The following is a 14,764-nucleotide window of genomic DNA, read 5'->3' as shown; positions in this document are numbered from 1 at the left end:
ATATTTGGCCATGGTGCAATTATTGAAAATTTCTATGAAGTACTTTTAGATTGCAAATTTGATCTAACATTAAACATTATGGCCAAAATTATTTTGCTGGAGATGCAAAAAAACACTGAGCAATTCTTTATGAAATCGGCCGATTACGAGCACTTTTCTGGTCCGATTTGGCTCAAAATTGGCACTGATACTAAATTTAGTCTATGAATCGAGCCTTGGATTGTCATCTCGGTTCAAAAAAATTAAAAATATCTTTTGAACGTAAGGGTCATACAACTTTGGTATGTAACAAACTTTGTTTTTTGTCATATTGATCATGTGCAACATAACCACCTGGATCTGATTATTAAGTATTTTATATTTTTTGAGAAAAGAACTCTTTTTAGATGTTTTTTAAAGGATACTCCCAAGGTTTTTATTTAATTTTTTTCAAACAGGATTAGTTAGAAAAATAGTTTTATTAAAAAAGTTAATCCTCAATCTATTTGTGAATTTAGGGGAAAGTGGGGCAAGTGTAACAAGCTAAGGAAATGCTCGTTATAACCCATTAAAAAGTTAAAAAATCTGTCGGATTTTATTATAATCATCTTATTCTAGGTCTTGACTAAGACTTTGTCAGAGCAAGTTTTAAAAAAATCCTGTTTTTTTTATGTAAAAAATTGATTTTAAAAATTTTGATTTTCCGTACGTTTTACTCAACTAGTGGGGCAAGACGAACAACCCGTTGGGGCAAGAGGAACAATGCATGAAAAAACATGTTAATTTGCTAACAATTGAACTGTTATCACTTAGATACATCAGATTAGAATGTATTTGAAAGGTTTCTTCCATTTTTAGACTAAACAATAATGTTTTACTAAAAATTTTATCGTTTTCACGAAAAAAAATATTATTAAGATGATAAATAGTAAATTTTCATAATATCACTATGTTTTGTATGGACAATTTTTTTTTACAATTGTTTATCAGTTTTTAAGTACTTTCATGTATTTATTTCCCAATAAAATATGTTGTTGCCGCAATTCGTAATTTTTTCCATACTAAAAATCCATATGGTACACTTGCCCCACCTGAACAAGATTTTTTAAAAGCTCTCAACAAAAATAACAAAAAGTTAAATCATACTCTCTAATAGGTGCAAGTCATTGGTTGGAACACTACTGATCTAGGAAAAATAGCATTTTGATAAAATGAGTCTTAAAACGAACCCTAAGCCTTATTTTGTACTTTCCAAATATTATAAGAAAACAAAGGTTTTGAAAAAACTTCATTAAATCTTATGCCCCATGGCGTTTACGTCGTTTTGGCGGTTATGTGGTAGTAGAATCAGCTAATTGCATTACTAGCAAAAATTCCTCATACTGGAAATAATCAAAATTGTAAAAATTACGGCCGTACGAGCGATTGTTCCTCTTGCCCCGTATGGTCGTCTTGCCCCACCTTCCCCTAATATTGTTTGAAAATTTGTTTGGCTATATTAGGTTATATTTTTGCGATTTTTGCCATTCATTTAATCATTAGATTGTGTGATGGATGATGGATGGATTACATGTTTATATTTCAACAAATTTTTAATTGTCTGCTCTACATTTCTACAACTTTGTAGAGCATTGCAAAGTTTGCAACACGAAATATCAAAATGAATAATTTTGTTATAAATGAAAAAATAGCCCTTCTGGGTTATTGCAGATTCAAAAAGAACAAACAATTTCCCTAAAAATGACATGTACCAATAATTTTGACAGTCGAGTATGGAAAAATGGAAGAATTTTTTATTGTTGTATTTTTTCGATGAAAAAAAAAAACGTTTTTTTCGAAATTAAGAGAACGCCATAAGGTCAAGTTGTTCCAAACTGAATGGAGATACAACAAAAGAGTAAAGCCTTATCCACAAAAGACAAAATTAATGTTCTCGAGGATCTAAAAATCAAATGCACAAACCGTAACAAGGTCGTCAATTTCAACCCCCTGCCCTAACTGTATTACGTTAGTTTTGGATGAGCCCCTTTCTGCTGCCATGTCAATAAATACAAAATTATTGTATTTCACAGCTCATCAACCGATGGATCACTCGTGTATCGCAATGACACTGCCTTTTCTCCCACCAAAAATAAACGCATTAATCAGTGCTGCCATCCAGGCACTTGTCTGCACTTTTGATCTTTCATTTTAATTATTATCATTTCGGCATTGGGACTGCAATACACGGGGGAAACTGGATATTAATATAATCACATTACATTCGGTCCAACGGGTGCACTTGGCCGCTAATTCGAAATTAATGTAAATATTTCTTTTTTTTTCGTTTGTCGAACATTTATGAGTACTGCCAGCAGGGACGAAATGGCTGTAATTTCGTTCTGTTTCCAATTATTTGCACTACTGTTCATTTGCATTTGTCATCGGTGGGAAGCGATACTGGGAGCCAAGTGATTCCGGCCCCGAATGCATGTCCTCTCATTAAGGGCGCTTCGTCACGGTGGAGCACGGTGGGTCTGTAAGAAAATTAAAAAAAAAGTAATTTGCTTCAATTCTTACAAAATATGGAAAACACAAAAGATAAAAATACAAAAAGAAATATTTTGCCAACAATTAACATTCAGGACAGCCCAAGGCTCAGAGGAAATCCGCGGAAAACAATTAAAATTGCAATAAATGTGTAATTATAAATCTGAACGAGCCAATCTCACCAACACTCACACGGACATGCATCACAATCATCACCACATTTGTGAAGGCACGCCTGGAGTGGTAAAATAAATATGATTTAATAATTGAAAGACTCGTGGGACAAACCGGTTTGCAGGAAAACCGCTGGAAATTATTAGTGATTGTGGCTATAAATAAAGCCGGCGACAGGAAAGAAATGAGTGGCAATAAAATGCTTCCCTTTTTTCCATCAACCATACTAACATACGCAAAACTGCCGCCCAAACACACTCTGTAACAGCCACACGTGGAAACGGAAAGCAGGCAACATTGCGAATCTCCGGCAAAACCGTCAAGCGGAACTCACAGCAAGGTGACGGTGTTCCATCAAAAAGCTATTTTCCTCCTGGAAACCATCGCAGAGCACACACACACACATATGTCTGGTAGAAAAGTTTCGGAAAAAAACTCTAAAGAAGATGACATAATTTTCCCAGCGACTGCACGCGACAATTTCCCACCCCCGAGTGCATTGGATCGGTGCGCGCTGGAGCGAGTTGGAACGAACGAGAAAAGACGAGAAGTGCTGCCGAGATGACCCGAGTTGAAGGAGAAATCATTACACATGAACAGAAATTAACGAGTAAAGAATAGAATAACAGAGTAACAGAACAACAGAACAACAGAACAGCAGAACAACAGAACAACAGAACAACAGAACAACAGAACAACAGAACAACAGAACAACAGAACAACAGAACATAAGAACTACTGAACAACAGAACATAAGAACAGCAGAACAACAGAACAACAGAACAGCAGAACAACAGAACAGCAGAACAACAGAACAACAAAACAACAGAACAGCAGAACAACAGAACAACAGAACATAAGAACAGCAGAACAACAGAACAACAGACCAGCAGAACAACAGAACAGCAGAACAACAGAACAACAGAACAACAGAACAACAGAACAACAGAACAACAGAACAACAGAACAACAGAACAACAGAACAACAGAACAACAGAACAACAGAACAACAGAACAACAGAACATAAGAACAGCAGAACAACAGAACAACAGAACAACAGAACAACAGAACAACAGAACAACAGAACAACAGAACAACAGAACAACAGAACAACAGAACAACAGAACAACAGAACAACAGAACAACAGAACAACAGAACAACAGAACAACAGAACAACAGAACAACAGAACAACAGAACATAAGAACTACTGAACAACAGAACATAAGAACAGCAGTACACAGAACAACAGAACAGCAGTACACAGAACAACAGAACAGCAGAACAACAGAACAGCAGAACAACAGAACAACAAAACAACAGAACAGCAGAACAACAGAACAACAGAACAACAGAACAACAGAACAACAGAACAACAGAACAACAGAACAACAGAACAACAGAACAACAGAACAACAGAACAACAGAACAACAGAACAACAGTACATAAGAACTACTGAACAACAGAACATAAGAACAGCAGAACAACAGAACAACAGAACATAAGAACTACTGAACAACAGAACAACAGAACAACAGAACAACAGAACAACAGAACAGCAGAACAACAGAACAGCAGAACAACAGAACAACAAAACAACAGAACAGCAGAACAACAAACAACAGAACATAAGAACTACTGAACAACAGAACATAAGAACAGCAGAACAACAGAACAACAGAACAGCAGAACAACAGAACAGCAGAACAACAGAACAACAAAACAACAGAACAGCAGAACAACAGAACAACAGAACAACAGAACAACAGAACAACAGAACAACAGAACATAAGAACTACTGAACAACAGAACATAAGAACAGCACAACAACAGAACAACAGAACAACAGAACAACTGAACAACAGAACAACAGAACAACAGAACAACAGAACAACAGAACAACAGAACAACAGAACAACAGAACAACAGAACATAAGAACAACAGAACAACAGAACAACAGAACAACAGAACAACAGAACAACAGAACAACAGAACAACAGAACATAAGAACTACTGAACAACAGAACATAAGAACAGCAGAACAAAAGAACAACAGACCAGCAGAACAACAGAACAGCAGAACAACAGAACAACAAAACAACAGAACAGCAGAACAACAGAACAACAGAACAACAGAACAACAGAACAACAGAACAACAGAACAACAGAACAACAGAACAACAGAACAACAGAACAACAGAACAACAGAACAACAGAACAACAGAACAACAGAACAACAGAACATAAGAACTACTGAACATAAGAACAGCAGAACAACAGCACAACAGAACAGCAGAACAACAGAACAGCAGAACAGCAGAACAACAGAACAACAAAACAACAGAACAACAGAACAACAGAACAACAGAACAACAGAACAACAGAACATAAGAACTACTGAACAACAGAACATAAGAACAGCAGAACAACAGAACAACAGAACAACAGAACAACAGAACAACAGAACAACAGAACAACAGAACAACAGAACAACAGAACATAAGAACAACAGAACAACAGAACAACAGAACAACAGAACAACAGAACAACAGAACAACAGAACAACAGAACAACAGAACAACAGAACAACAGAACAACAGAACAACAGAACAACAGAACAACAGAACAACAGAACATAAGAACTACTGAACAACAGAACATAAGAACAGCAGAACAAAAGAACAACAGACCAGCAGAACAACAGAACAGCAGAACAACAGAACAACAAAACAACAGAACAGCAGAACAACAGAACAACAGAACAACAGAACAACAGAACAACAGAACAACAGAACAACAGAACAACAGAACAACAGAACAACAGAACAACAGAACAACAGAACAACAGAACATAAGAACTACTGAACAACAGAACATAAGAACAGCAGAACAAAAGAACAACAGACCAGCAGAACAACAGAACAGCAGAACAACAGAACAACAAAACAACAGAACAGCAGAACAACAGAACAACAGAACAACAGAACAACAGAACAACAGAACAACAGAACAACAGAACAACAGAACAACAGAACAACAGAACAACAGAACAACAGAACAACAGAACAACAGAACAACAGAACAACAGAACAACAGAACAACAGAACAACAGAACAACAGAACAACAGAACAACAGAACAACAGAACAACAGAACAACAGAACAACAGAACATAAGAACTACTGAACATAAGAACAGCAGAACAACAGAACAACAGAACAGCAGAACAACAGAACAGCAGAACAGCAGAACAACAGAACAACAAAACAACAAAACAACAGAACAGCAGAACAGCAGAACAACAGAACAACAGAACAACAGAACAACAGAACAACAGAACAACAGAACAACAGAACAACAGAACAACAGAACAACAGAACAACAGAACAACAGAACAACAGAACAACAGAACAACAGAACAACAGAACAACAGAACAACAGAACAACAGAACAACAGAACAACAGAACAACAGAACAACAGAACTACTGAACAACAGAACATAAGAACAGCAGAACAACAGAACAACAGACCAGCAGAACAACAGAACAGCAGAACAACAGAACAACAAAACAACAGAACAGCAGAACAACAGAACAACAGAACAACAGAACAACAGAACAACAGAACAACAGAACAACAGAACAACAGAACAACAGAACAACAGAACAACAGAACAACAGAACAACAGAACATAAGAACTACTGAACAACAGAACATAAGAACAGCAGAACAAAAGAACAACAGACCAGCAGAACAACAGAACAGCAGAACAACAGAACAACAAAACAACAGAACAGCAGAACAACAGAACAACAGAACAACAGAACAACAGAACAACAGAACAACAGAACAACAGAACAACAGAACAACAGAACAACAGAACAACAGAACAACAGAACAACAGAACAACAGAACAACAGAACAACAGAACAACAGAACAACAGAACAACAGAACAACAGAACAACAGAACAACAGAACATAAGAACTACTGAACATAAGAACAGCAGAACAACAGAACAACAGAACAGCAGAACAACAGAACAGCAGAACAGCAGAACAACAGAACAACAAAACAACAAAACAACAGAACAGCAGAACAACAGAACAACAGAACAACAGAACAACAGAACAACAGAACAACAGAACAACAGAACAACAGAACAACAGAACAACAGAACAACAGAACAACAGAACAACAGAACAACAGAACAACAGAACAACAGAACAACAGAACAACAGAACAACAGAACAACAGAACTACTGAACAACAGAACATAAGAACAGCAGAACAACAGAACAACAGACCAGCAGAACAACAGAACAGCAGAACAACAGAACAACAAAACAACAGAACAGCAGAACAACAGAACTACTGAACAACAGAACATAAGAACAGCAGAACAACAGAACAATAGAACAGCAGCACAACAGAACAGCAGAACAACAGAACAGCAGAACAACAGAACAGCAGAACAACAGAACAACAGAACAACAGAACAACAGAACAACAGAACAGCAGAACAACAGAACAACAGAACAACAAAACAACAGAACAGCAGAACAACAGAACAACAGAACAACAGAACAGCAGAACAACAGAACAACAAAACAACAGAACGGCAGAACAACATTCTGACATTCTGGTTTAGGATGGCTTAATTTTTTGTTCTTAATTTGATTAAATTTTGTTGCAATTTCTAAATCGGGACATCCCCTCGTACTTTGGTCGCCGGTTTTGTGCCCCTCCAAACCAAAAACGCGATGCCCTGCTGCCACACACCATCTTCCGCAGGGATAGATGAGTTTGAATAATTCTGCAATAAAATCAGCCTCTCGACTGTCATAAACTGGGCAAAGTAATGGAACGAACGTGGCAGAGGGAAGCGGAACGATGTCTCAGGTGTACGAAATAGCGTGAAATGATTTGCTGGAGTGCCACCGACCGGTAGCAGCCACAGGACGCGACCTGTTTGCCGCCGGTGATCTAGTGCAGCATGCCGAGGTGGTCTCTTTGTGGGAAATCTTTAGGAGATGCCTTCTTTTTTTTTTGTTCCGGAGGATGCGCTTTCGCTGCTCTCGAAACGTCCATCATCTCGTGGTTGGGCACGTTCCCCCCTCGCGAGCGATATTCATAGCCCGGTGGCATTCATTAGGACAAGGAAGTTAATGGATTCAATTTCCCAGCGCGGGATCCTGACTGATTGATGTGAGTAGTGGTACGGAACTGTAGGTGTTTTGCTGGGAATGGAGTTGTGGAGTTATGGCTTTGATTGGATCGAATTGGATTGGTTAAGGAAGCAGTTAATCAACGCGAACAATGTGTGATTTGATTGAGGTCCGGTGGAACGACTGTTCTTGCAATTCCAATCAGTAATTGCCTTTGGGGATTTGGACGGTGTTCGCGCAATCTGGAATAATGTTAATCGATTTGAATGCTCCAGAGTAATTGTGTTCGATCAAACAACTCATTGCTATGGGACGCATCCATTAAACACAAAGATTTTTTTTGTTAAATAAGGCCAAAGAAACAAAAAGCAAAAAAGCAAAAAAGCAAAAAAGCAAAAAAGCAAAAAAGCAAAAAAGCAAAAAAGCAAAAAAGCAAAAAGCAAAAAGCAAAAAGCAAAAAGCAAAAAGCAAAAAGCAAAAAGCAAAAAGCAAAAAGCAAAAAGCAAAAAGCAAAAAGCAAAAAGCAAAAAGCAAAAAGCAAAAAGCAAAAAGCAAAAAGCAAAAAGCAAAAAACCAAAAAAGCAAAAAAGCAAAAAAGCAACAAAGCAAAAAAGCAAAAAAGCAAAAAAGCAAAGAAGCAAAATAGCAAAAAAGCAAAAAAGCGAGATGAGAAATACACAACAAATACCTTTCAACAATATTAGAATGTTATTGGATATTCCGGATAAGGTTTATTCTTGTTCATTCAATTTGGATGATATTTGAATATCAGTTGGCAATTTAATTTGTTTTTTTCAATGTCCATCGAACTGACGTATCAGAAATTTCATTCTTTTTCAATAAGACAATACCCGTATTGTAGCATCATCCTTTTCTATAAAATTTGCATAAGCTTTCATTTGCTTCAATCAAATAAACCAAATTGTTATCCTTCGTCTTTGTCCCATAATAGGATTTGAAAAATTTCCATAAATTAAAACATATCTCCGAAGCTACTGTCATCTCTCATCCAAACGAACTAACTCCTTCCTCCCCTTATCAGACAAGGCAGCGTAAGACGCTCCCCAATAAAACTACATGAGCATTCGGAAGCATTCAGCATGATTTCAAAAGCCCATTCCAATAGAATTTCATCACAGGATGCATTCATGGCAGGATTCAATTCCGATGGTGCATCATGAAAAGACACTTCCCAGAATCCCCTTCTTCTTTGTTTCAAGCCCATTTTCGAGACACAATGCTTGGATCCTTTGCATTTTGCTCGGGCAACATTTGAGTGACATGTTTCAATCCGCTTTGTATCGTCCTATCGTCTCCTTTTCGATACATGGCATTCATGTACTGCAGCACAGATTTGTATGGAATGTGTCTTCATCACCAGGAATCCACCTTCACTCATAACGAGCAAACTTGCGCAAATCCCTGCAATGTGCAATTTATTCAGTGCATTTAGTTGTTTGATTTGATGGTTCAACTTGGATGTTTGCTGTCTTTTGCTGGGCTGGTGCGCTCCACAATTCCCTCCCTCCTCGTTCGAACGTCTTTGGAGATATGGAGGTGCTGAACCGTACAGATTTAATAAAACATTTTATCCGATCACACACGATTATTGAGCGCAAACGAGGAGGGCGTAGTGTGGAGAAGATACTCTGTTACCGTAAAGGGACGGTAACTCTACTAAAACAAAACTTGCAGCTTGAAATGGTGATGATGTACAAATTTCGATGAAATATAATATTGTCTAGTCTTAGGCACTGATACTTCCTCGCTAATAAGAAATGCATCGTTGCCCGTGTGTTCCTTTGTAATAAGGAGCAGAGTTTCCTATCCTATATATTGTTTATCTATATTTTTACTTCGCATATTCCATCAACAGGTAGGGTTTGTATTCCAATAACATTTTCATTACCTTAGTGGAGTTACCACATGTTTCACGCTGAAAAACTTCTGTTTTCACGGGACCTTTATTCTTAAATACTAAGTTTTACAAAAAACTGACTTTTTTTAATCCAGAGTTTTTTTTTATTATTTTTTTTTTTTTTGATAATTATTTTTCAATCAGCAATAAATTTTCTTCATCATTTTTCACAATTATTTCGAAATTTCTTTGTTCTATTTAGTCACGTAAGATTGTTCAACATGATGATATCTACCGAATAGGCATTGCAAAACAATTTGCATTTTGTTAATTGATAATAAAACAGTAAAAGGGTAAGCGCATCTTCGTTTTTGTGTGTCTTTTTTATATATTTAAGTCATGCTTGAATGTTTTTTTCTTATTCTATTCAAATTTTTCTGTTTTACATTTAATGTAATTCCCAATCAATACATGATTCAACAGTGTGTCAACAATAACTAAAATTTTTTTTCGTTAATTTGATTTTTTTTTTTTTTTGATAATTGAAATATTCTAACAAGTTATAATTTTTTCCTTCAATTTAATTAAAAAATCTAAAAGTCTCCGAATTCCCGAGAGAATAAGATGGCATGAAATTTCCCTTAGTTCTTGAATAATGTACAGAATTTATGCATTGGATTCAATAAGTTCCAGATTCATTTTATTTTTTTTTCAATTGATAAATTCAAAAAATGTTTGTTATTTAAATCGATGTAAAAACAAACTGCAAATTGTATTATTTTACCAGCAATCCCAACGAAAATAGCACGTTCTGAAAAAAGTTCTTGGATCGGAATCAATCACAATTGCAGTTATTAATTCAAGTTTTTGTTTCATGCCCCACTCTCCCCTAACCCATTTTTCATTGCCTCAAAAAATCATGAGGAATAAATATTTATTTAAAAAAAATATTCATTTATAATAAACTTGCAAATTGTGCAATTGGTTGTAAACGATTTACGATAAATTATATGATGTTCAGTTTTGTATGATTATTCAAGTAGAGCTTAAAAATAGCTTATGAAATTTTAAATCCAAAAACTTACGCAACAAAAGATTGGCATTTTCTGATACTTTTTGGCGTTAACAAATTAAAATTAGGCATGAAATCGTGCCCAGGGTGGGGCAACATGGGGCAGTTGCCCCACCATCCTCAGAAATTTGTTCTAAAATTGCCAAGCGGGTGTCCATAAACGACGAAATTTTCAAAACGCTCATATTGTTGCCCCACCTTCCTTGAGGATCTGGGCACGTTAGTGCATGAAATTAAACAACACGTTTAGTTTTTTATCAATTTGTTTAAAAAAATTGCAGCATTTATTGCTTTCATATGACCATATGAAATGTTATGCTAGCCCAGCTAATCACCTTTTTTTGCAATCCGAAGAGCTAAAATCAGATCAAATGGCGAGGATTTCTGATTTTTATAAAAACTGCTGACTCTCTGATTATTAATTTTCAAGAAACCATCGAGGGAAAGAATCATCGGTTTACAGAATGTTGAAGACTCGATTGAATTAGTAGTGTTGATTGCAAAATTTTTAAAATATTTTTTTTCGAGGTGATCAGAAAATTACACAAATGTTTCAATATTTAACATTGAAAAGAGAAAAGCAATTCTCAGAGATTTCAGTCATTTTATTTTTGTATTTTATAATCCGGTTGAAACTTTGTTGGTGCCTTCGATATGCCCAAAGAAGCCATTTTGCATTATTTGTTTGTCCATATTTTTTCCATAAAAATTTGGGAGCTGTCCATACAAGAATGATATATGAAAATTCTAAAATCTCTATCTTTTGAAAGATTTTTTTTAATCAATTTGGAAAATTATACACGGTAAAAAAAATCATTTTTCGAAAAAAATGGAAAATTTAACATTGAAAATCGGATCATAAGTTGCTGAGATATTAGAAAATGGTGGGTTGTTTGGGTGAGACTAAGAAAACATCAATTTTTCTTTTTCGAAATTTTTGCATGGCAATATCTCAGCAACTAAGGGTCGTATCAACAAAGTTCAAAATAGCGATAAAAATACTGTTTTCAGAAAACATACCTGGTTATTAATTGAAAAAGGAGCAATTTATTAAAATTCCACTGAAGTACATTTTGATTGCAAATTTAATTTTACATCGAAAAATGAAGCTCAATATTTCTATTTTTTGAAAAAATCAGCATCAATTTAAAAATCCATAACTAATAGGGTGTTTCAGCCAAACAAAAAAGTTCTCATAATCAGGCAAACCAAGGTTCCCCTAGTAGAGGATACCCATAGGGACTCTCATGCCAAATATCAGCCCATTTGGTTGAGAATTGGCTTGTCCCCAGCGGTTTAAAGTTTACATGGAAATTACTATGGGATTTTTGTGCTTTTCGTTCAATCGTTCCTATAGGTCTGGGGACAACATGGATTCACTCGGAATAAAGACAGGTGTGTAGGGGATGGTCCAATGAACAAATTCCAGAAGGAATTAGGCTTGTTCATTCTGTCCCCAAGGTGCGCATTGGATCGACTTCCGGTGTCTCCAAAACCAACGATTCATCCTTCAAAAGCATCGCATTTCCTTAGTATGCTATGACGGCTAGGTGAAAACCATGACGCCCCATATGAGACGGTGAACACGTGGAGAGGCATCGATTGCATTATTAACACAACATCATCATTTTACGTTTTTTAGAATAGTTGAAATTCTTCCAGGAACAACAATAATTATAATTTTAGTATTTTAAAGAATGTTTCTGAGCCAAAACTCGAGTAGATTCTCTGCCACGTGTTCACCGTCTGACATGGGGCGTCGTAATTTTCAGCTAGCCGTCATAGCATACTAAGGACAATGCGTACATTTGAAGGGTGAATCGTTGATTCTGGAGACACCGGACGTCGATCCAATGCGCACCTTGGGGACAGAATGGACAACCCTAATTCCTTCTGGAATGTGTTCATTGGACCATCCCCTACACCAGGGGTGCTCAAAGTTTTTGGATGCCGGGCCAAATTCGATGCTCAAATGAGCTTGCGGGCCAAATGACTAAAAAAGGTAATTTTAAAAAATAAATACATAACTTCATTTTAATTTAAAAGGCAAAAAACTACATCTATTAATTGAAGTATTGAGAATTTGCTGTTACTTTTTGAACATTTCCAGACTTTTTTTTTATTAGATCTTATAAACATATGAAACACAATAGCTTATAGGACCTTTTCAAAAAAACTCTAGATTTTCGTTATTTAATAAATAAAAGACAGTTTTCCATCAGTTTTATTGCTTTTTTTTAATGTATTTTTCAAATACCTAAACAACTTTGCAATGAAAAAAATAGAAAATGTATTATTTTCAAAAGGTGTAAGATTGGACGAAAATAAAAATTTAAGCAAATTTTCTTTCGCTCTAGATTTCTAGATATTTTTGAGTAAGCCCGAACATGCTCAAATTGAACGCAGAGGTATGAATTTTAAATTGATTTAAAATGCTGCTTTGCACATTATTTTCAATTGAAATTTGTAAGTTTGCCTGAAAAAATATTTTTGTCTCTGATTTTTCGAGCCGGGGAAGAGTTGGATTGAAAAAGGCTTTGAAATTTTTTTGCAACAGTCTTATTCCTCTGATTTTAACATTTAGTCTGCCTGAATGAGATGGTAGTCAATCAGATTCGTTATCCAACTGTCAGTAGTTCAAACCCCGAGATGGAAGATTTCTTAGTGCTAAATAAGTTAATGGCTCAGTCCATAAAAAGGGTCATTAAGACTGCTTAATTAATATGTAATACTTATTTTTTAACCATGATTACATTTTTTTTACTTCAGTCAAATTTAAACATTTCATATACATTTCCAAAAAAAATTTATTGAAAACTTTGATATTTACTAATTTTATTCATATTGTAACGTGTGAAATTGTTTTAAATTAGAAAGATTCATGAAAATTAACAATAGTATAAAATTTAAAAAAAAACATAAGTTAAAAATAACCCTTTATTTTGAGAAGTATACAATTACGGTTTATTTTCAATTAACGGGCCATTTTACATGATCATTCAAAATTGGTCCGCGGGCCACAAAAAATCACTTCGCGGGCCACGTTTGGCCCGCGGGCCATACTTTGGTCACCCCTGCCCTACACACCTGTCTTTATTCCGAGTGAATCCATGTTGTCCCCAGACCTGTAGGAACGATTGAACGAAAAGCATAAAAATCCCATAGTAATTTACATATAAACTTTAAACCGCTGGGGAAAGGCCAATTCTCAACCAAATGGGCTGATATTTGGCATGAGAGTCCCTATGGGTATCCTCTACTAGGGGAACCTCGGTTTGCCTGATTCTGAGAACATTTTTGTTTGGCTGAAACACCTTAAACTATGTCATAGATTTTTTGCACATTCTGGAAATTTCTGTGTTGACATCTGATGTCATTAGAGAAAAATTAAAAAATAAGAAAAGTGTTTTTTTTTTTTGAAAATTCAGTTTTAGTGACAAAAAGTGCAATTAAAGATACAGATTTTGGAATTATCTCATATCATTTGTATGGAAACTTATATAGACAAACTAATGTCACAAAATGGCTTCTTTGGGCATACCAAAGGCACCAAACATGATTCAGCCGGATAAAAAAAAACGATTTCGTAGAGGGTTTGTTGATAAAAACTTCGAATTTTCCAAAAAAGTTTTTTCCCAATTTATCAGAATTTGACGGCAAAATTTTTGGTCATATTTTTCAATGGCTCAAAAATTAGTTTATTTTCGAAAGTATATGTTTTTATTTTACGGAATTACCATTTTTTATGACCGTTCTCATCAATACCTACAACTTATAAAAATATAAATAAGCGGTTTTGAAATCATGTTTTTTTTTTCAAATAAAAAAAGTAGTTTAATTGAATCCAATCGAAACAAAATTTACTTAGCTCAAATAAATATTTTACAAATACAAATTACCTCTACACCACTGTATCAATAGGAAAGCATACCAGAGGTCCTTCATCTCAAAGCCGAAGCGACGGAAGCGGCCTTTCTTGCTCA

This window comes from Culex quinquefasciatus, chromosome 3 (genome assembly GCF_015732765.1).
Source record: "Culex quinquefasciatus strain JHB chromosome 3, VPISU_Cqui_1.0_pri_paternal, whole genome shotgun sequence".
NCBI lineage: Eukaryota > Metazoa > Arthropoda > Insecta > Diptera > Culicidae > Culex > Culex quinquefasciatus.
The sequence above is the reverse complement of the archived record's forward strand: the minus strand, read 5'-3'. Positions refer to the sequence as shown.